This window comes from Ranitomeya variabilis, chromosome 2 (assembly GCF_051348905.1).
Source record: "Ranitomeya variabilis isolate aRanVar5 chromosome 2, aRanVar5.hap1, whole genome shotgun sequence".
Lineage (NCBI taxonomy): Eukaryota > Metazoa > Chordata > Amphibia > Anura > Dendrobatidae > Ranitomeya > Ranitomeya variabilis.
The window spans coordinates 217,960,048-217,983,022 of NC_135233.1; the positions used below are offsets into that span (position 1 = coordinate 217,960,048).

General features: G+C 47.1%; 1 long non-coding RNA gene across 3 annotated transcripts in view; it reads right to left on the bottom strand.

Moving 5' to 3' along the window:
- Nucleotides 1–22,975, bottom strand: part of LOC143809259 (uncharacterized) — a 52,461-nt gene that overhangs the window by 27,184 nt on the left and 2,302 nt on the right. Inside the window, exon 1 of one of the 3 annotated variants that reach the window (XR_013222183.1) lies at nucleotides 18,877–19,041. The exons of 1 other annotated variant lie outside the window; for it this stretch is intronic. This is a non-coding gene — a long non-coding RNA (uncharacterized LOC143809259). Of the gene's footprint in view, nucleotides 1–7,082; nucleotides 7,186–18,876; nucleotides 19,042–22,975 lie in introns of those variants that run through there. One more of the 3 variants, XR_013222184.1, reaches the window with a different exon arrangement.

Here is a 22,975-nt window from a genome sequence, read left to right on the forward strand (position 1 = left end):
AAAAACTCATTTGTTCAGACTGGCCTACCGCCTCAACCAGAGGCGTAGCTAGGATTTCAACTTAGGGGGGGGCGAAACATCTGAGTGGGCCCCTAACCAGCTAAAGCTGATTACAGCTACGGTTGCACACTCTAATTGTGAATATACTGTAGGGGAACGTCAGAATATGACCGCACTGTTATTGAAAATAAATCTATATACAAAAACGAACATAGACTTTACCACCATATTGTGACCATATGCAACTTTGATGGTCACAATACTCTGAGTGCCCCTATAACAATAATGCTTAAGTGCCCACTTAACATTTAATAATGTCCCTAAGTTCCCCCATGTACTGCTCCATTATACACAGTATGGTGAGCCCCTTCACCCCCAAGGGTGGTTTGCACGTTAATGACCGGGCCAATTTTTACAATTCTGACCACTGTCCCTTTATGAGGTTATAACTCTGGAACGCTTCAACGGATCTTGGCGATTCTGACATTGTTTTCTCGTGACATATTGTACTTCATGATAGTGGTAAAATTTCTTTGATATTACCTGCGTTTATTTGCAGAAAAAATGGAAATTTGGCGAAAATTTTGCAATTTTCCAACTTTGAATTTTTATGCCCTTAAATCACAGAGATATGTCATGCAAAATACTTAATAAGTAACATTTCCCACATGTCTACTTTACATCAGCACAATTTTGGAACCAAAATTTTTTTTTGTTAGGGAGTTATAAGGGTTAAAAGTTGACCAGCAATTTCTCATTTTTACAACACCATTTTTTTTTAGGGACCACATCTCATTTGAAGTCCTTTTGAGGGGTCTATATGATAGAATTGTGTCACACATGGGTATTTTCTAAAAACTGCACCCCTCAAGGTGCTCAAAACCATATTCAAGAAGTTTATTAACCCTTCTGGTGCTTCACAGGAATTTTTGGAATGTTTAAATAAAAATGAACATTTAACTTTTTTTCACACAAAATTTACTTCAGCTCCAATTTGTTTTATTTTACCAAGGGTAACAGGAGAAAATGGACCCCAAAAGTTGTTGTACAATTTGTCCTGAGTACGCCGATACCCCATATGTGGGGGTAAACCACTGTTTGGGCGCATGACAGAGCTCGGAAGCGAAGGAGCGCCATTTGACTTTTCAATGCAAAATTGACTGGAATTGAGATGGGACGCCATGTTGCGTTTGGGGAGCCCCTGATGTGCCTAAACATTGAAACCCCCCACAAGTGACACCATTTTGGAAAGTAGACCCCCTAAGGAACTTATCTAGAGGTGTGGTGAGCACTTTGACCCACCAAGTACTTCACAGAAGTTTATAATGCAGAACCGTAAAAATAAAAAATCATATTTTTTCACAAAAATTATTTTTCGCCCCCAATTTTTTATTTTCCCAAGGGTAAGAGAAGAAATTGGACCCCAACAGTTGTTGTACAATTTGTCCTGAGTACGCTGATACCCCATATGTGGCGATAAACCACTGTTTGGGCGCATGGGAGAGCTCGGAAGGGAAGTAGCACCGTTTGACTTTTCAATGCAAAATTGACAGGAATTGAGATGGGACGCCATGTTGCGTTTGGAGAGCCACTGATGTGCCTAAACATTGAAACCCCCCACAAGTGACACCATTTTGGAAAGTAGACCCCCTAAGGAACTTATCTAGATGTGTTTTGAGCGCTTTGACCCACCAAGAGCTTCACAGAAGTTAATAATGCAGAGCCGTAAAAATAAAACAAAAATTTTTTCCCACAAAAATTATTTTTTTAGCCCCCAGTTTTGTATTTTCCCGAGGGTAGCAGGAGAAATTGGACCCCAAAATCTGTTGTCCAAGTTGTCCTGAGTGCGATGATATACCATATGTGGGGAGAACCACTGTTTGGGCGCATGGGAGGGCTCGGAAAGGAAGGAGCGCCATTTGGAATGCAGACTTAGATGGAATGGTCTGCAGGCGTCACATTGCGTTTGCAGAGCCCCTAATGTATCTAAACAGTAGAAGCCCCGCACAAGTGACCCCATTTTGGAAACTAGACCCCCCAAGGAACTTATCTAGATGTGTTGTAAGAACTTTGAACCCCCAAGTGTTTCACTACAGTTTATAACGCAGAGCCGTGAAAATAAAAAATCTTTTTTTTTTTCCCACAAAAATTAATTTTTAGCCCCCAGTTTTGTATTTTCCTAGGGGTAACAGGAGAAATTGGACCCCAAAGGTTGTTGTCCTATTTGTCCTGAGTACGCTGATACCCCATATGTTGGGGTAAACCCCTGTTTGGGCACACGGGAGAGCTCGGAAGGGAAGGAGCACTGTTTTACTTTTTCAACGCAGAATTGGCTGGAATTGAGATCGGACGCCATGTCGCGTTTGGAGAGCCCCTGATGTGCCGAAACAGTGGAAACCCCCCAATTATAACTGAAACCCTAATCCAAACACACCCCTAACCCTAATCCCAACAGTAACCCTAACCACACCTCTAACCCTGACACACCCCTAACCCTAATCCCAACCCTATTCCCAACCGTAAATGTAATCTAAACCCTAACCGTAACTTTAGCCCCAACCCTAACTGTAGCCTTAACCCTAGCCCCAACCCTAGCCCTAACCCTAGCCCTAATGGGAAAATGGAAATAAATACTTTTTTTTTATTTTTCCCTAACTAAGGGGGTGATGAAGGGGGGTTTGATTTACTTTTATAGCGGGTTTTTTAGCGGATTTTTATGATTGGCAGCCGTCACACACTGAAAGACGCTTTTTATTGCAAAAAATATTTTTTGCGTTACCACATTTTGAGAGCTATAAATTTTCCATATTTTGGTCCACAGAGTCATGTGAGGTCTTGTTTTTTGCGGGACGAGTTGACTTTTTTATTGGTAACATTTTTGGGCACGTCACATTTTTTGATCGCTTTTTATTCCGATTTTTGTGAGGCAGAATGACCAAAAACCAGCTATTCATGAATTTCTTTTGGGGGAGGCGTTTATACCGTTCCGCGTTTGGTAAAATTGATAAAGCAGTTTTATTCTTCGGGTCAGTACGATTACAGCGATATCTCATTTATATAATTTTTTTTATGTTTTGGCGCTTTTATACGATAAAAACTATTTTATGGAAAAAATAATTATTTTTGCATCGCTTTATTCTCAGGACTATAACTTTTTTATTTTTCTGCTGATGATGCTGTATGGTGGCTCGTTATTTGCGGGACAAGATGACGCTTTCAGCGGTACCATGGTTATTTATATCTGTCTTTTTGATCGCGTGTTATTCCACTTTTTGTTCGGCGGTATGATAATAAAGCGTTGTTTTTTGCCTCGTTTTTTTTTTTTTTCTTACGGTGTTTACTGAAGGGGTTAACTAGTGGGCCAGTTTGATAGGTCGGGTCGTTACGGACGCGGCGATACTAAATATGTGTACTTTTATTGTTTTTTTTTTTTATTTAGGTAAAGAAATGTATTTATGGGAATAATATATTTTTTTTTTTTTCATTATTTTGGAATATTTTTTTTTATTTTTCTTTACACATTTGGAAATTTTTTTTTTTTACTTTTTTACTTTGCCCCAGGGGGGGACAATACAGATCAGTGATCTGCCAGTTTGCATAGCACTCTGACAGATCACCGATCTGAGAGAAGTGCAGGCTGCTTCACAGTGCCTGCTCTGAGCAGGCTTCTGTGAAGCCACCTCCCTCCCAGCAGGACCCGGATCCGCGGCCATCTTGGATCCGGGTCTGGAGCAGGCAGGGAGGGAGGTAAGACCCTCGCAGCAACGCGATCACATCGCGTTGCTGCAGGGGGCTCAGGGAAGCCCGCAGGGAGCCCTCTCCCTGCGCGATGCTTCCCTGCATCGCCGGCACATCGCGATCATGTTTGATCGCGGTGTGCCGGGGGTTAATGTGCCGGGGGCGGTCCGTGACCGCTCCTGGCACATAGTGCCGGATGTCAGCTGCGATAGTCAGCTGACACCCGGCCGCGATCGGCCGCGCTCCCCCCGTGAGCGCGGCCGATCGGCTATGACGTACTATACCGTCAAGGGTCAGATAGGCCCAGGTCACCTCGACGGGATAGTACGTCAAAGGTCACAGAGGGGTTAAAGCTTCCCTATACACAGTCTAAGGCCCCACAGCTCCCCTATACACAGCATGATGATTCTATAACTCCCCTATACACCGTGTGATGTTCCCACTGCTCCCCTTTACACAGTATGATGTTCCCACAGCTCCCCTATGGATAGTATGAGCCCAATGCTCCCCTTTACACAGTATCAGTATAATGCTAACAGAACTCCACTATAGAAAGTATAATGCCCCCCAGAGCTCCCCTATATACAGTGTAATGGACCAACAGCTCCCATATGCACAATTTAATGCCTTCACAGTTCCATAAAAACACAGTACGGTGGGTCCACAGCTCCCATATGCACAATATGCCTTCACAGTTCCCTATACACAGTATGATGGGCCCGCAGCTCCCTTATACACAGTATGATGGGCCCGCAGCTCTTTTATACACAGTATGATGGGCCCGCAGCTCCCTTATACACAGTGTGATGAGCCCGCAGCTCCCTTATACACAGTATGATGGGCCCGCAGCTTCCTTATACACAGTATGATGGGCCCGCAGCTTCCTTATACACAGTATGATGGGCCCGCAGCTTCCTTATACACAGTGTGATGGGCCCACAGCTCTTTTATACACAGTATGATGGGCCCGCAGCTCCCGTATACACAGTATGATGGGCCCACAGCTCTTTTATACACAGTATGATGGGCCCGCAGCTCCCGTATACACAGTATGATGGGGCCGCAGCTCCCGTATACACAGTATGATGGGCCCGCAGCTCCTCTATACACAGTATGATGGGCCCGCAGCTCCCGTATACACAGTATGATGGGCCCGCAGCTCCCTTATACACAGTATGATGGGCCCGCAGCTCCCTTATACACAGTATGATGGACCCGCAGCTCCCTTATACACAGTATGATGGGCCCACAGCTCCCTTATACACAGAATGATGTGTCCACAGCTCCCTTATACACAGTATGATGGGCCCGCAGCTCCCTTATACACAGTATGATGGACCCGCAGCTCCCTTATACACAGTATGATGGGCCCGCAGCTCCCTTATACACAGTATGATGTGTCCACAGCTCCCTTATACACAGTATGATGGGCCCACAGCTCCCTGTCATGATTTGGATGCCCCGGTCATTTACTCATCCTCCGGCGTATTCACTATTTTGTGGTACTGCTGCAGTGCCGCGGCTCAAACTTGTGAGCGCAGCTTCTGACAGGCCAGAAGTTAGAAGCTATGTCACAAGTGCTCAATGTAAAGGCCCCGTCACACACAGCGACGCTGCAGCGATACAGACAACGATGCTGATCGCTGCAGCGTCGCTGTTTTGTCGCTGTGTGGTCGCTGGGGAGCTGTCACACAGACAGCTCTCTCCAGCGACCAACGATCAGGGGAACGACTTCGGCATCGTTGAAACTGTCTTCAACGATGCCGAAGTCCCCCTGCAGCACCCGGGTAACCAGGGTAAACATCGGGTTACTAAGCGCAGGGCCGCGCTTAGTAACCCGATGTTTACCCTGGTTACCAAAAAAAAAAAAAAAAACAGTACATACTCACCATCTGATGTCCGTCAGGTCCCTTGCCGTCTGCTTCCCGCTCTGACTGAGTGCCGCCGTACAGTGAGAGCAGAGCGCAGCGGTGACGTCACCGCTGTGCTGTACCTTCACTTTCACTTTGCGGCACTCAGTCAGTGTGGGAAGCAGATGGCAAGGGACCTGACGGACATCAGATGGTGAGTATGTACTGTTTGTTTTTTTTCACATTTACGCTGGTAACCAGGGTAAACATCGGGTTACTAAGCGCGGCCCTGCGCTTAGTAACCCGATGTTTACCCTGGTTACCAGTGAAGACATCGCTGGATCGGTGTCACACACACCGATTCAGCGATGTCAGCGGGACCTCAACGATCAAAAAACAGCCCAGGCCGTTCCGACACGACCAGCGATCTCGCAGCAGGGGCCTGATCGCTGGTACGTGTCGCACATAGTGAGATCGCTACTGAGGTCGCTGTTGCGTCACAAAACTTGTGACTCAGCAGCGATCTCGCTAGCGATCTCGCTATGTGAGATGGGGCCTTAAGACTGAGGCTATGTGCACTTGTTGCGGATTCTTGTGCAGATTTACCGCGGATTTCCTGCGTTTTTTGTGCAGATTTCAACTGCGTTTTACCGCCTGCGGAATCCTATACAGGAGCAGGTGTAAAACGCTGCGGAATCTGCAAATAGAATTGACATGCTGCGGAAAATACAATGCAGCGTTTCCACGCGGTATTTTCCGTACCATGAGCACTGTGGATTTGGTTTTCCATAGGTTTACATGGCACCATAAACCAGATGGAAAACTGCTGCGGATCCGCACCATGTGCACATAGCCTGAGAGTGAGAAAGAGGCCAGAACGAGGCTCCCATAGACTCACATTGATTAGTGACCTCTGCGCTGCTCCTCTCCGCTGCTCCATAAAACACTGGAGCCTCGGGCAGGCCACAAACTGCAGGAGACGGAGCTGAGCGGAGACAAAAACAGATGAAAACGCCAGAAGGTGAGTATCAGACAGAGGGCAGGGGACGAGGATTTTCAGCTCCGCTCCAGCAATGAAATAAACAATAATGCTGGAGTGGTGCTGTAAATGTGATGCAGCTCTTGGTTACTGTATGGGGGCTCCTTATACTGATACTCATAAAAGACCCAGGTGGTACATATCAATAGCCCCCTACACCCCATCTCCAGCCTCCCCAGACAGAAAATATTACATGATGGAGCACATAATATCATAACTAAACATTATAATATTCAGCCCCCAGTGACCTGTCCCCCCTCCCCCACTTCAGCCCCAATACCCCCATCGTCTCACATCCACCCCTCAGTGCCATGTCCCACCTTCTCCCCTCACAACACCCCCATGGTCTTACATTCACCCCCCAGTGTCCTGTCCCCCCTCCCCCACAATACCCCAGCGGTCTCACACTAACATACCTGAATTTAATAAACCTAATAAGTTCCATCCCCACTTACTGATAACGTTTGCACTGCAGGCAGGACCAGGAAGTGTGAGTGAAATGCAGGGTGTGGGCACTAGAACCCAGCGTGCCTGAGCCAATCCCAGCGTGCACAGAGTGAGGAAAACTGCAGCCGGGGCAAAACTTCATGATCAGGTCAGAGGGGGCGAAACCATTCACTGCAGGGGGGAGACTCTGCAGCCGCCACTGTGCTAGCAGCGTGCAGAGTCTCCGTCAGACGGGAGCGGACAGTATACTGCTCTGCTCCTATGCGGTGTTCTGCCTCAACACAGAAGGGGCCCTGCCCTGGCTCCCGGTGGGCCCCTTCATGTGACAGGGCCCGGGGCGATGGCCCCCTCTGCCCCCCCAGTAGCTACGCTACTGGCCTCAACGCATTAACCTAACTATCCCTGTGTGGCCTAATAAAAAAAAAAATAAACATATTCAGGTTCCTCGCATCGTGTTCTCATACACTTTATGCAGTTAATAGCCCTCTGTGTCTGTACTGTTACATACTTAGGCTGTTAACTGGTTCATGCAGCTTTACATGAACACCCGAGCCTTACACTATGGCTGGTCCGAATAACTAAAGCAATTGTTACCATCCACCTCTCGTGTCTCCCCTTTACCTCATAGGTTGTAAGCTTGCGAGCAGGGACTTCATTCCTCCTGGTATCTGTTTTGAACTGTGATTTCTGTTATGCTGTAATGTCTATTGTCTGTACAAGTCCCCTCTATAAGTTGTAAAGCGCTGCGGAATATGTTGGCGCTATATAAATAAAAATTATATATATATATATATATATATATATATATATATATATATATATATATATATATATATATTTATTATGGCCCCATAAGATGCTCCATACAGACACTTGCCCCATTACAGTGCTGCACAAATGTTATGGCCCCAAAAGATGCTCCAGACACTTGCCCCATTTGCTGTTGCTGCGATAAAAAAACAAAACAAAAAACGTTCAAGCAGAGGGCGCGCACTAACCACGTCACCGCGCCCTCTGGCCCGAGCGTCACTGCAGAAGACGCTGAAGACAGAGCAGCGGCTGGAACGGGGAACATTTGAATATCGCGCAGCGCAGCGCTCCCCTCCCCGTTATACTCACCTGCTCCTGGCGCGGTGCAGTCCCTGCTTCCCCGGCGCTGCAGCTTCTTCCTCTACTGAGCGGTCACCGTTACCACTCATTACAGTAATGAATATGCGGCTCCACCCCTATGGGAGGTGGAGCCGCACATTCATTACTGTGATGAGCGGTACCATGTGACCGCTCAGTACAGGAAGAATCTGCTGGCGCCGGGGAGCCAGGGACCTGCAGGGACCACGCCAGGAGCAAGTGAGTATTATTAGACAGCCCCCGCTCCCCCTCCCCTGCCGACCCCTGGGTATTACTTGAGTATAAGCCGAGAGGGGGACTTTCAGGCCCCAAAAAATGGGCTGAAAATCTCGACTTATACTCGAGTATATATGGTACCTTTGCTGGAACTGCAGATTTCCATTCCCCAATCTATTTCAGGGTAGTTGAAGTCCCCCATAATAATGACTTCTCCTTGAGTCACAGCTTCATCTATTTGCTTTATGAGGATATTCTCCGTTACTTCAATTATTTTTGGAGACTTATAACAAACCCCTATCAGTAATTTATTATTATTTCCCCCCCCCCCTTATCTCCACCCACAGGGACTCTACATTTTCGTTAGATTCACCTATATTATCATGCAGGATGGGTTTTAACCCCTTTCTGACATCTGACGTACTATCCCGTCGAGGTGGGGTGGGCCCGTATGACCACCGACAAGATAGTACGTCATACGCGATCGGCCGCGCTGACATCCGGCACTATGTGCCAGGAGCGGTCACGGACCGCCCCCGGCACATTAACCCCCGGCACACCACGATCAAACATGATCGCGGTGCACCGGCGGTATAGGGAACCATCGCGCAGGGAGGGGGCTCCCTGCTGGCTTCCCTGAGACCCCCGCAGCAACGCGATGTGATCGCGTTGCTCCGAGGGTCTCCTACCTCCCTCCTCGCCGCAGATCCAAGATGGCCGCGGCATCCGGGTCCTGCAGGGAGGGAGGTGGCTTACCGAGTGCCTGCTCAGAGCAGGCGCTGGTAAGCCTGCTGCACTGTAAGTGAGATCGGTGATCTGACAGAGTGCTGTGCACACTGTCAGATCACCGATCTGTAATGTCCCCCCCTGGGACAAAGTAAAAAAAAAAATAAAGAATAAATAAATAAATAAAACTAAATAAAGAAAAAAAATATTATTCCCATAAATACATTTCTTTATCTAAATAAAAAAAAAAACAATAAAAGTACACATATTTAGTATCGCCGCATCCATGACGACCCAACCTATAAAACTTCCCCACTAGTTAACCCCTTCAGTAAACACCGTAAGAAAAAAAAAAAAACGAGGCAAAAAACAACGCTTTATTACCATACCACCGAACAAAAAGTGGAATAACACGCGATCAAAAAGACAGATATAAATAACCATGGTACCTCTGAAAACGTCATCTTGTCCCGCAAAAAACGAGCCGCCATACAGCATCATCAGCAAAAAAATAAAAAAGTTATAGTCCTGAGAATAAAGCGATACCAAAATAATTATTTTTTCTATAAAATAGCTTTTATCGTATAAAAGCGCCAAAACATAAAAAAATTATATAAATGAGGTATCGCTGTAATCGTACTGACCCGATGAATAAAACTGCTTTATCAATTTTACCAAACGCGGAACGGTATAAACACCTCCCCAAAAAGAAATTCATGAATAGCTGGTTTTTGATCATTCAGCCTCACAAAAATCGGAATAAAAAGCGATCAAAAAATGTCATGTGCCCGAAAATGTTACCAATAAAAACGTCAACTCGTCCCGCAAAAAACAAGACCTCACATGACTCTGTGGACTCAAATATAGAAAAATTATAGCTCTCAAAATGTGGTAACGCAAAAAATATTTTTTGCAATAAAAAGCGTCTTTCAGTGTGTGACGGCTGCCAATCATAAAAATCCGCTAAATAACTCGCTATAAAAGTAAATCAAACCCCCCCTTCATCACCCCCCTTAGTTAGGGGAAAATAAAAAAATAAAAAAAATGTATTTATTTCCATTTTCCCATTAGGGTTAGGGCTAGGGTTAGGGTTAGGGCTGGGGCTAGGGTTAGGGCTAGGGTTAGGGCTAGGGTTGGGGCTAGGGTTGGGGCTACAGTTAGGGTTGGGGCTAAAGTTAGGGTTTGGATTACATTTACGGTTGGGAATAGGGTTGGGATTAGGGTTAGGGGTGTGTCAGGGTTAGGGGTGTGGTTAGGGTTACCGTTGGGATTAGGGTAAGGGGTGTGTTTGGATTAGGGTTTCAGTTATAATTGGGGGGTTTCCACTGTTTAGGCACATCAGGGGCTCTCCAAACGGGACATGGCATCCGATCTCAATTCCAGACAATTCTGCGTTGAAAAAGTAAAACAGTGCTCCTTCACTTCAGAGCTCTCCCGTGTACCCAAACAGGGGTTTACCCCAACATATGGGGTATCGGCGTACTCAGGACAAATTGGAAAACATCTTTTGGGGTCCAATATCTCCTGTTACCCTTGGGAAAATACAAAACTGGGGGCTAAAAAATAAGTTTTGTGGGAAGAAAAAAGATTTTTTATTTTTGCGTTGTAAACTGTAGTGAAACACTTCGGGGTTCAAAGTTTTCACAACACATCTAGATAAGTTCCTTGGGGGGTCTAATTTCCAATATGGGGTCACTTGTGGGGGGTTTCTACTGTTTAGGTACATCAGGGGCTCTGCAAATGCAACGTGACGCCTGCAGACCAATCCATCTAAGTCTGCATTCCAAACGGCTCTCCTTCCCTTCCGAGCTCTGCCATGCGCCCAAACAGTGGTTTACCCCCACATATGGGGTATCAGCGTACTCAGGACAAATTGTACAACAACTTTTGGGGTCCATTTTCTCCTGTTACCCTTGGTAAAATAAAACAAATTGGAGCTGAAATAAATTGTGTGTGAAAAAAAGTTAAATGTTCATTTTTATTTAAACATTCCAAAAATTCCTGTGAAACACCTGAAGGGTTAATAAATTTCTTGAATGTGGTTTTGAGCACCTTGAGGGGTGCAGTTTTTAGAATGGTGTCACACTTGGGTATTTTCTGTCATATAGACCCCTCAAAATGACTTCAAATGAGATGTGGTCCCTAAAAAAAAAATGGTGTAAAAATGAGAAATTTCTGGTCAACTTTTAACCCTTATAACTCCCTAACAAAAAAAAAAATTTGGTTCCAAAATTGTGCTGATGGAAAGTAGACATGTGGGAAATGTTACTTATTAAGTATTTTGCGTGACATATGTCTGTGATTTAAGGGCATAAAAATTCAAAGTTGGAAAATTGCGAAATTTTCAAAATTTTCGCCAAATATCCATTTTTTTCACAAATAAACGCAAGTTATATCGAAGAAATGTTACCACTATCATGAAGTACAATATGTCACGAGAAAACAATGTCAGAATCGCCAAGATCCGTTGAAGCGTTCCAGATTTATAACCTCATAAAGGGACAGTGGTCAGAATTGCAAAAATTGGCCTGGTCATTAACGTGCAAACCACCCTTGGGGGTGAAGGGGTTAAGGACGATTTTACATATAGACACACCCCACCCCCTCGCTTATCTGTACGGTCATTTCTGAACAGACTATAGCCCTGCAAGTTAACAGCCCAGTCATGGCTTTCATCCAGCCATGTTTCAGATATCCCCACCATGTCATAATTATGTTCCAACAACATTAGTTCTAATTCGTCCATTTTGTTGGCGAGGCTTCTGGCATTAGTATACATGCACTTTATGTATCTCTCTGTACCTCTATTCTTTCTTAAATTATTAATTGTTCTAACCCCTCCCTCCATGCCACCGCTACCCCAAGCTGACTTTTAAAGGGAGTGTCTTACATATCAGTAGTGTGCATGTGCAGCGCCCCAGAGTCCTGGTCATTGCAGTAATGTTATTCTTCCACCAGGGGGAGTGATGTTACGTCTGAAGGCAATAAAGGAGATCTCTTTACCAGGTATCACAAACCACACAACACACTTCACACTCCAGGCCGCCAGGGGGAGCTACGCTCCTATCTATTAGGGCACTCCTCACAGTTAGGTAAAACTGGTGGTCTGGACAGGAAGTTAGGCAGAAGCGAGCTGGGCTTCACCCAGTAAGCTGCTATCTGAGCTCCTCTCAGGTAGTGGGTCCCTGACAGGGGTGGGATCCTGTCAGAGGCCTAGACGGAAGGCCACGGAGCTGCGCCTGCCCCACGTGCGGCAGCATCCTAAGGAAGACATTAGAAAGGAATTGTATTGAGTGAGTGAGAAACGAAGTCATAGCAAAAAGGAGAGGAAACCAGAAGGAGTTCTGCCCTGTGAAAGGCTGCCTCCTTCTGAGGCGCAGGATCCGGTAGCCAGAGCACCGAGGGAGTAAGGATCTCTACGCTTTACTTCAGAGACTGGCAGGACAGTTAATTCCAAGTTAACTGCCCGACCTTATACCCAGGAGGCACGGTGGCAACTTGTGGGGGCTGGGGCATGATAGAGTCCCTGTAAAAAGCCTCAGGACATCAGTCATACGGGTTTGTCCTATCCTATCCATCAGGGGGACAGAGAGAAAGAGACATAACATCTACAATAGTTGTGAGGACCTTACCCAGAAGCTCAGCAGGGAGGTACTACAACACCCAGGCGCTAGAGGAAGGCTACTGATTTCCACCTGGATAAGGAGGCTCTGGATTTGCCTTCAGACCGGCCGGACTCTGCCTACCCTGTGGTCTGTACCCTGGACTGGGAATGCTGAAGTCTTCAGTAAAGGTAAAGAGACTGCAACCTTTTGTCCTCGTTCTTCACTGCGCCTCACACCATTCACCATCTACACACAGGGAAGCCCTGGGGACACACTTCACCTGTGAGAAGGTATACCATCTAGCTGCCATCACATCACCCCAGCGGACCCCTTAAAGCAGCGTCGGTCACCCTGACCGAATACCACAGGTGGCGTCACGAACATTATCCCTTTAAAGACCTTTCCCCCATTTATCAACGGACGCCCCTAGGGCCACGGACCGGTCAGCCACCGTGACATCCCCACCGGGAACCGAAGGACCCGATACCGAGTACCCCATAGCCCTACTGGGGGCGATCCACATGCTTAACCACCACTGCATTCCTTGTGTACGGGAGCGGTGGTCATGCATGCGCACTACCCCTCCTTTGTTGGGGCCGGTAGATGTCTCAGCAGTCCGACCCTCACAGTCTATACAATTAGCGCCTATTCTGTGTGTAGGAAACCTCTACATTGGGTTTGTGCGTTTGATTGTGTAGGTTTTCTCATCACACTCTGGATTCTTTTATACTGATAGGTTATTTGGTTTCTCAGGCACATGTGAATGTGCTGCAGAATGTGACTTCATAGACTAATAAAACAATGGATTATTGTGTTAGCAATGCTTTGTGTCTCATTTCAGCTTTGCTCCATGGTGCCCGGCGTGTCGGCAGATGAAACCTGAGTGGGAGGATATTGCAAGAACTCCTGTCCTTGATAAAAATGTGGCAAAGGTGGATGTGACTGAAGAGCCAGCTCCGTGCGCCCGTACAGTAATGCGCTGCTAGACATTTCTGCCCCCAATATCTGTACATGTTGTCCATGTTAGGTTTGGGTGTGCTTGCTGTATTCAGCCTTGTGTTACTTGGCACCTAGGCCCGGTTCCCTCTAGGTGTTTTTGCAGCATTTTTGTGCTTTAATGTAAATTTTCAGCTGCGTTTTACAGTGCCAGCAAAGTCTGAGATTTCAGGAATCTCATGCACACAGCTTGGTTTTTTTTGGTCATCAGGGTTTTGTGGTTTTCATGGTTTGTCTTTTTTTGCACAGTGGAGAATGTCACTTCTTTCAGAGTAATTCAGCATTTTTGACCCATTGAAATGAATGGGTGGTGACAAAAAGCACCAAGAACGCAGGTATCAAGTTTTGCTGCGTTTTTTTGTGCCAAACCTGGTTCTATACTGAACACTAAACTTTATCAGCATGTACAAGAGACAAATCTAGCATGCCAAAACTGCTACAAAAAAGCAAGAAAAACCAAGGAAAACATGCTTCTTTCTTGCCAAGTTATCAGGTTTTGCTGCACAAAAAAATTGCTAAAGAAACGCCTAGCGTGAACTTACCCTTAGGCTATGTTCACACGCTGTAGATTTTGCTGTGGATCCGCAGCGTTTCCGCAGCAGTTTCCCATGCGTTTACAGTACAATGTAAACCTATGGGAAACGCAATCCGCAGTGCACATGCAGCGGAAAAAAAAACCACGCAGAAACGCAGCGGTTTACATTCCACAGCATGTCAATTCTTTGTGCGGAATCTGCAGCAGTTTTACACCTGCTCCATAATACAAAACTGCAGGTGTAAAACCGCAGGGGAATCCGCACAAAAAACGCGGTAAATCCGCAGGTAAAACACAGTGCCTTTTACCTGCGGTTTCACAAATCCGCTGCGGAAAAATCCGCAGACCTCAAGAATACGTGTGCACATAGCCTTATAGTTGCACGCAGAGCTACGAAGCCAAGGATATTACATCTGCCCCCATGTAATGCCTAGCACTGGCTACTTTATTCTTGTAATGTGCCACGGTGGCCCAACCGCCCCCTCTCTGGAGTAATGCAGGTCTGTCAGCAGACTTCACACTACAAACTACATATTAAATAAAAATAGATTTTCTTTTACACCTGATGAGGCTGGTGTTCTTACTTTGAAAATCCATGTTAGACTGGCTGTACAGTCCATTGTGAAATGTTAATCTTAGTCTCCGCCCACTCAGCCAGATTGACAGCTCCTTAGTGTCCCTCCTCCCTGCAGCTGCGGAGACTTCACAATGCTCAGTACAAGCTGCAGCTGTCAGTGAGGCCGGATGGACAGAGAGTGCATACACTTGGGACTCACAAGCTCTCTCTCAGTACCCGGACTATATGGATTATACACATAAGGATGAATGACCTCGGGGAGATCAAAACATCCAACACCGCGGAGACACCATCAGGTGTTTCTCAACGCAGTGATCCAGAACACTGCCCCCATCCCTTATGGGAAATATGCAAATGCATGTAGAAAAGCCGCGGAGACATCACGTGTTTCTCAACGCAGTGATCCAGAACACTGCCCCCATCCCTGATGGGAAATATGGATACCATGTTTTGGCATAGGTGGTTTTCCTTTATTGGATGCTGCCCTTCCCGTGGTTGTTCCTTCCCGGGGAAAGACCTGGCTATTCATTGCTTGCGTTGAGAAACACGTGATGGTGTCTCCGCGGCTTTTCTGCATGTATATGGATTATACAGCTATGCTGACTTTGTATGTAAGCACACCAGCCTCTTCAGGTGTAAGAGATCTATTTAATAATTTTTGTATTGCGAATTCTGGTGACAGATGGACTTTCAGCTGTCCTTAGGATAGACCATTATCAGCACAGTGGTAGTTCCAACACCGAAGTTAGCAGAACGATAGAGGCACATATAGCAGCCCTCATGCTGGATGTATATATGGAGCAATGGAAGATGGATTCCTGTGTATTATGGAACAGCAGGAAGGAGCGGCTACAAACAGCAACTGGGGTAAATGTGACTTCTTTATACGTTTGTCTGCATGCATAAAGGAATTTACTGTTTAGAGGCAGCTGCTTCCTTCTTTTGCAGATTAACCTTTTACAAACAGCTATGTTCTCTACGTAATCAAAAAAATGGACTGAAGTACAAGTTGGTATGCATACAAAATAGGAGCATAGCCAACAAACAGATAGAACCTAAGCATGCACTGGGGGTTCTTAAACCAAGCGTCATCAAGCAGGAGCGGATAAAAAAAAATAAAGCAGTTAGAGAGTGAACAATAGGGGGGTTTTAATGTAAGTATATTAGAAGTAAAGACTAGATTATTCCATTAACTAGATATTTAGTTGGTTTCAGACCACTCTTACCACCTGCTAGAACTCGGGATCAGTACAAGAGAAGGAATGCTTTTACAAAATTAGAGAACTATTCTTACTCTTTCATTCGTGTACAGATAGAATCACAAAATAAAATTATTCTAACTACAATATCTGTCACATTAGCATTTATATGGGATTCACATGGCCTGAGGTTAGGATGGCCTCAAACCAAAACATGGCGACCTGTGCAATCCCATGGTCCGGGTACTCTCAGGCCCCCAGCAGTTTGTGACTTCTCTCATGGGAAATGGATGTGTTCAATGGTGGGGAGACTGGTGGCAGCGGTACTGCGTCAGGAGACAAGCCAACTTAGTGGTATTAGTGTTGGAAATTGATAACTACTGAGAGATTCTGTGAAGACTTGTTCTATTCTGAGGGATAACATTTTAAAGGGAATGTGTCACCAGGTATTTACCAACTACTCTGAGATCTGCATGATGTAGGGGCAGAGACCCTGGTTCCAGTGATGTGTCACTTACTGGGCTGCTTGCTATAGTTCTGATCATCTCCTGCTATTTAGAGATGATCGAATAGCTAGAGCGCTTCCCGAATAGCTTCCTCGGGACCCCGGATACCTGGATCGCTCCCGATAATCAGCTGTTCGGTGCCGCAGCTGCATGTGTTGTTACTGTCACACAGCTGCGACACATGCAGCTGCGGCACCGAACAGCTGATTATCGGGAGCGATCCAGGTATCTGGGGTCCCGAGGAAGCTATTTGGGAAGCGCTATAGCTTTTGGCTACGTGCAGGGGTGAACCTAGCCTCTATGCTGCCTGAGGCAAACTGCAAAACGGCGCCCCCCCCCCCCATAGTAAAATCAGTATAAATAAATCTGGTTTACTCTTTACTTACATTCAATTTACATTACATTTACTCTTTACATGCGTTCAGTAGTTTGAAGTCACATAGAGTGCAGAAATATGTCTACAGCCCTGAACACCCCTTTAGTTGCTACGTACTGTAGATCTGTATTCAGATGTACGATAAATAATAATGATTGCAGGGGCCTTCACCATTTGACCCCCACTAATCACAGGCTGCAGTGGTCGTACTATTATGTACAGCAAATGACTAGGAGGTCAGTGATTGGCTGCAGCGGTCATGTAAATAATGCACAGGTCGACATTACTTTTGGTACCAGAGGGGAATACCGACACGAATGAGAATCACTAAGTAATGTAATAGGGGGTTTTTAATTTTATTTTTTAAGACCATCCCTAAGGCTAGGTTCACATTGCGTTAGTGCAGTCCGTTCAGCGCATACGCTAACGGACTGCGCTGACGCAAGTGCCGACTTTGGCACAGCGCTAGCGCAGATGGAGCATCTGCTAGCTCCATCTGCGCTAGCAGTGACGGACCCGGAAACGCTGCAGCCCGCGTCTCGGTCCGTCACTCAATGACGGCACATCCCTAGTGCACGCCCATTGTGGGCGTGCACTAGCGATGCGTCCGACATTGCTTTCAATGGCGGCGGTAACGGACTACGTTACACCGCGTTATGCCACGGTGTAACGTAGTCCGTTTAACGTACAGCTATAGCGCAATGTGAACCCAGCCTTACTCTTTTGAAAGTTTGCCAAAATAAGAGAAAATTACAGTCCACAACTGTCAGGTGACTGGCACAGGCCCCCCTTCAGAGAAACATCTAAGGCTATGTGCACACGTTGTGGATCCGCCGCTGTGGGTCCACAGCAGCTTTCCATGCGTTTACAGTACAATGTAAACCTATGGGAAACAGAAATCGCTGTGCACATGCTGCGAAAAAAAAAACACGCGGAAACGCAGTGGGTTACATTCCGCAGCATGTCAATTCTTTGTGCGGATTCCGCAGTGGTTTACACCTGCTCCATAATAGGAATCTGCAGGTGTTAAAACCGCAGGTGGAATCTGCACAAAATACACAAAAAAAAAAACAACACGGTAAATCCGCGGTAAAACGCAGTGCCTTTTACCTTCGGGTTTCTGAAATCCGCTGCGGAAAAATCCGCAGCCCTCAAAAATACGTGTGCACGTAGCCTCACAGTCACCTGACCGCTGCAGTTAATCACAGGTTTTATCTGTTCTGTTACATCCGGATGGTGCAGTCATCACTTCCAGAACCGCTGTCGACCACCAGAGAGGTCTGTGGCTGAATTCCCGGGGGTGACAGGAGGGCAATATCTCTCTGTGTAGGATTCATTTTAAATAAACTAGTATGTATATACTGTATATTTCCCCATCTCAGACAACCCCTATAATGCCAGGCAGGATACAATACAAACATAACACATCCTCTTCTATTTACCTTCAGTCTCCTGCTGCCTGCGGCTCCTGTGCTTACCTGGTGTATACCAAAGAGGGCACAGAGCAGGCAGCCAGGGGGGACTGGTACCATTGTCATATTAAGGAAGGAATTTACGACTTGGGATTTACCCTGCTGGCATCACTGCTATATTCTAGTGACAGTGACAAGCGCATAATACCGGGGGTATAGGAGAACAGAGGGGGGGCACGAGAGAACAGAGGGGGGGGGCACGAGAGAACAGAGGGGGGGCACGAGAGAACAGAGGGGGGGCACGAGAGAACAGAGGGGAGGCACGAGAGAACAGAGGGGGGGCATGAGAGAACAGAGGGGGGGGCACGAGAGAACAGAGGGGGGGGGCACGAGAGAACAGAGGGGGGGGGCACGAGAGAACAGAGGGGGGCACGAGAGAACAGAGGGGGGGCACCGAGAGAACAGGGGGGGGCACCGAGAGAACAGAGTCAGGCACAAGAGAACAGGGGACAGCAGCTCCTCTCACCTGCTCCATGTGCAGAGCATCACTGAGCAGCTGCAGGGCAGTGGAGCCTGTAGTATGGGAAGACCTGTTGCCTGGAGCCTCCATCACTTCCTTAGCCCTGCCTCACCCCACAGCAGAGCAGACACCGAGCACCTGAGCTCCGCCCACCCAGGAAACCAAGCAGCTATCTGTCTGTAGCAGGCAAGCAGCCACAGTCCCCGCCCACAGGCCGTGCTCCAATCACAAGTAGCTCGTCTTCCCTGGGTGGGGCCGCTCACCCCTTCCCTCAGTACTTGACTAATAACCGGACGAGTAAGGGCTTGTGCACACGCTGCGAATTCCATTGCGGAATTTTCCGCAGCGGTTTTGATAAATCTGCTGTGGTTTTTACTGCGGATTTATCGCGGTTTTTATTGCGGTTTCCGCTGCGGGATTTTACCTGCAGATTTCTTTTGGAGCAGGTGTAAGGTGGAATCCGCACAAAGAATTGACATGCTGCGGAATATAAACCGCTGTGTTTCCGCGCGTTTTTTTCCGCAGCATGTGCACTGCGGATTTCGTTTCCCATAGGTTTACATTGTACTGTAAATTCATGGGAAACCACTGCGGACCCGCAGCTGCGGAAACGCTGCGGTTCCACAGCAAAATCCGCAGCGTGTGCACATACCCTTAGTGTGTGAGGAAGCAGCACTGTGCCCGGCATCCCCGCCGCCTCCTGCTGGTGACACAGCCTCATGCTCATGGCTAGTACCCGGCACATCTGACTGCAGGGGGCGGCACCGCGCTTCCGCACCGTTTTGAGAGACAGGATGCCGCTTGAGGCGAAGTGCTCAACTTGCCTCATTATAGCGGCGCCACTGGCTATGTGCACACGTTGCGGATTGGTGTGCAAATTTTTCCACACTTTTTGCAAAATCTGCAGGTAAACCACATGGCGGATTACCCGCGTTGTTTGTGCGGATTTCACCTGCAGTTTTACACCTGCGGATTCCCATTATGGAGCAGGTGTAAATCGCTGCGGAATCCACACAAAGAATTGACATGCTGCGGAATAAACAACGCTGCGTTTCAGCGTGTTTTTTTTCAGCAGCATGTGCACTGCGGATTTTGTTTTCCATACGTTTACATAGTACTGTACAACGCATGGAAAACAGCTGCAGACCCGCAGCAAAATCCGCAACGTGTGCACATAACCTCTCAGATAAGCACTGATCCAAAGCTATTCGATCATTCCTACTGCTGATAAAACGGTGATTTTATCACCAGGAGACTAGTAAACCTGCTGCCATGCAGTCCTCCATATCCGTGAGCTCTGTATAACCCTGCCCCACCACTGATACAGCTTTCTGCCTATGCACAGTGTACACAGAGCACCGCCAGTCAGTGGTGTTGGAGGGTTATACAGTGCTCAGTATTCAGAGAACTGGTAGATCTGAGGCCGGAAAAGCAGGAATGTTATCAAAACTGCTATATAAAGACCAACTGGAACCCCACTGTTTAATATAACCATATAAATGGGGTGCAATATCAGCAGTGAGAACACATGCTATTAGAAAACAGAGACAGCACTGCTGTAATACGCACACCGCTCCAATATAGGCCAAATCACATACAAAAATAGTTATTGTGGACATGAACACAGCAGAACAATTAAACCAAAAATACATGAAAACAAACACGCTAGCCAGCCGGCGTGGATGTGATCATGTGACCGGGAATCCCCAGGCACTGAAATGCACATGTATGGCCAGCAGGGGTGGATTAAGGGTAGCCGGGGCCCCGGGCTGTTAAGACACTGTGGGACCCCCCCCCCCCCCGGTCATGTGACGGGGGGGTCATGTGACGGGGGGTCATGTGACGGGGGGTCATGTGACGGGGGGTCATGTTATACCCGAACCAGATTATTCCAGAAAAATGGCCAGGCCCTACTCTACTGTAACCTATTAAATATTTGTTAAAATCTGCAATATAATTTAGGTATATTTTGACCAGTAATATCACATACAAGGAACAAATACCACCGCGCCATGACCAGACCACAAATTACAACCACAGTGATCGAATAATATCACGTACAAGGAACAAATACCACCGCACCATGTCAAGACCACATATTACCACCACTTGGTGACCAAATAGCACATTCAAGGGACAAATACCACAACACCATTTCCAGACCACATATTACCACCACATAGTGACTGAATACTACAATACTGATCAGTAATAAAAAAACAACAACAATACTATCACCATCAGTGCCAGTATTCACAGGAGATCTGTAATGCAGTGTCTGTGTAGAGGTTATACAGTGGTCACTGGTGACATTATACACAGGAGGTCTGTATATAATGTATAGGTAATACAGTGATCACTGGCATACCTCCCAACTTTTGAAGATGGGAAAGAGGGACAAAGTTTGCGGCGCGCAACGCGCGCCGTGGCAAATTTTAAGCCACACCTCTGACCACACCCATTCATAATTAGTCACACCCATATGCACGTCCCAAGCACACCCATTTAGCACTGCTGATCACACTGTTTCACATACAATAATTATAAACAAAAAAATATGGCCACACAGTGCTCCATACTGTATAATGGCCACACATAATGCTCCATACTGTATAATGGCCACACATGATGCTCCATACTGTATAATGGCCACACATGATGCTCCATACTGTATAGTGGCCACACATGATGCTCCATACTGTATAATGGCCACACATGATGCTCCATACTGTATATTGGCCGCACATGATGCTCCATACTGTATAATGGCCGCACATGATGCTCCATACTGTATAGTGGCCACACATGATGCTCCATACTGTATAATGACCGCACATGATGCTCCATACTGTATAATGACCACACATGATGCTTCATACTGTATAATGGCCGCACATGATGCTCCATACTGTATAATGGCCACACATGATGCTCCATACTGTATAATGGCCACACATGATGCTCCATACTGTATAGTGGCCACACATGATGCTCCATACTGTATAATGACCGCACATGATGCTCCATACTGTATAATGACCGCACATGATGCTTCATACTGTATAATGGCCGCACATGATGCTCCATACTGTATAATGACCGCACATGATGCTCCATACTGTATAATGGCCACACATGATGCTCCATACTGTATAATGGCCACACATGATGCTCCATACTGTATAGTGGCCACACATGATGCTCCATACTGTATAATGACCGCACATGATGCTCCATACTGTATAATGACCACACATGATGCTTCATATTGTATAATGGCCGCACATGATGCTCCATACTGTATAATGGCCCCACATGATGCTCCATACTGTATATTGGCCGCACATGATACTTTGTACCATATAATGGCCACACATAGCTACTCCTACACACGCGGCTGCGCTCCGTACACTTTGCACACATGGCTCCGCTCCGTACACACGCGCTCCGCTCCATACACCTCGTACCCATTTAGCTCCGCTCCGCACACCTCGCACACACGGCTCCGCTCCATACACCTCGCACACACACGGCTCCGTACACCTCGTACACACACGGCTCCGTACACCTCGTACACACACGGCTCCGTACACCTCGTACACACACGGCTCCGTACACATCCGGCTCCGCACACATCGTACACACACGGCTCCGTACACCTCGTACACACACGGCTCCGCACACCTCGTACACACACGGCTCCGCACACCTCGTACACACACGGCTCCGCACACCTCGTACACACACGGCTCCGCACACCTCGTACACACACAGCTCCGCACACATCGTACACACACGGCTCCGTACACCTCGTACACACACACAGCTCCGCACACCTTGTACACACACGGCTCCGTACACCTCGTACACACGGCTCCGTACACCTCGCACACACACGGCTCCGTACACCTCGCACACACACGGCTCCGTATACCTCGTACACACACGGCTCCGTACAGCTCGTACACACACGGCTCCGTACACCTCGCACACACACGGCTCCGTATACCTCGTACACACACGGCTCCGTACACCTTGCACACACACGGCTCCGTACACCTCGTACACACACGGCTCCGTACACCTCGCACACACACGGCTCCGT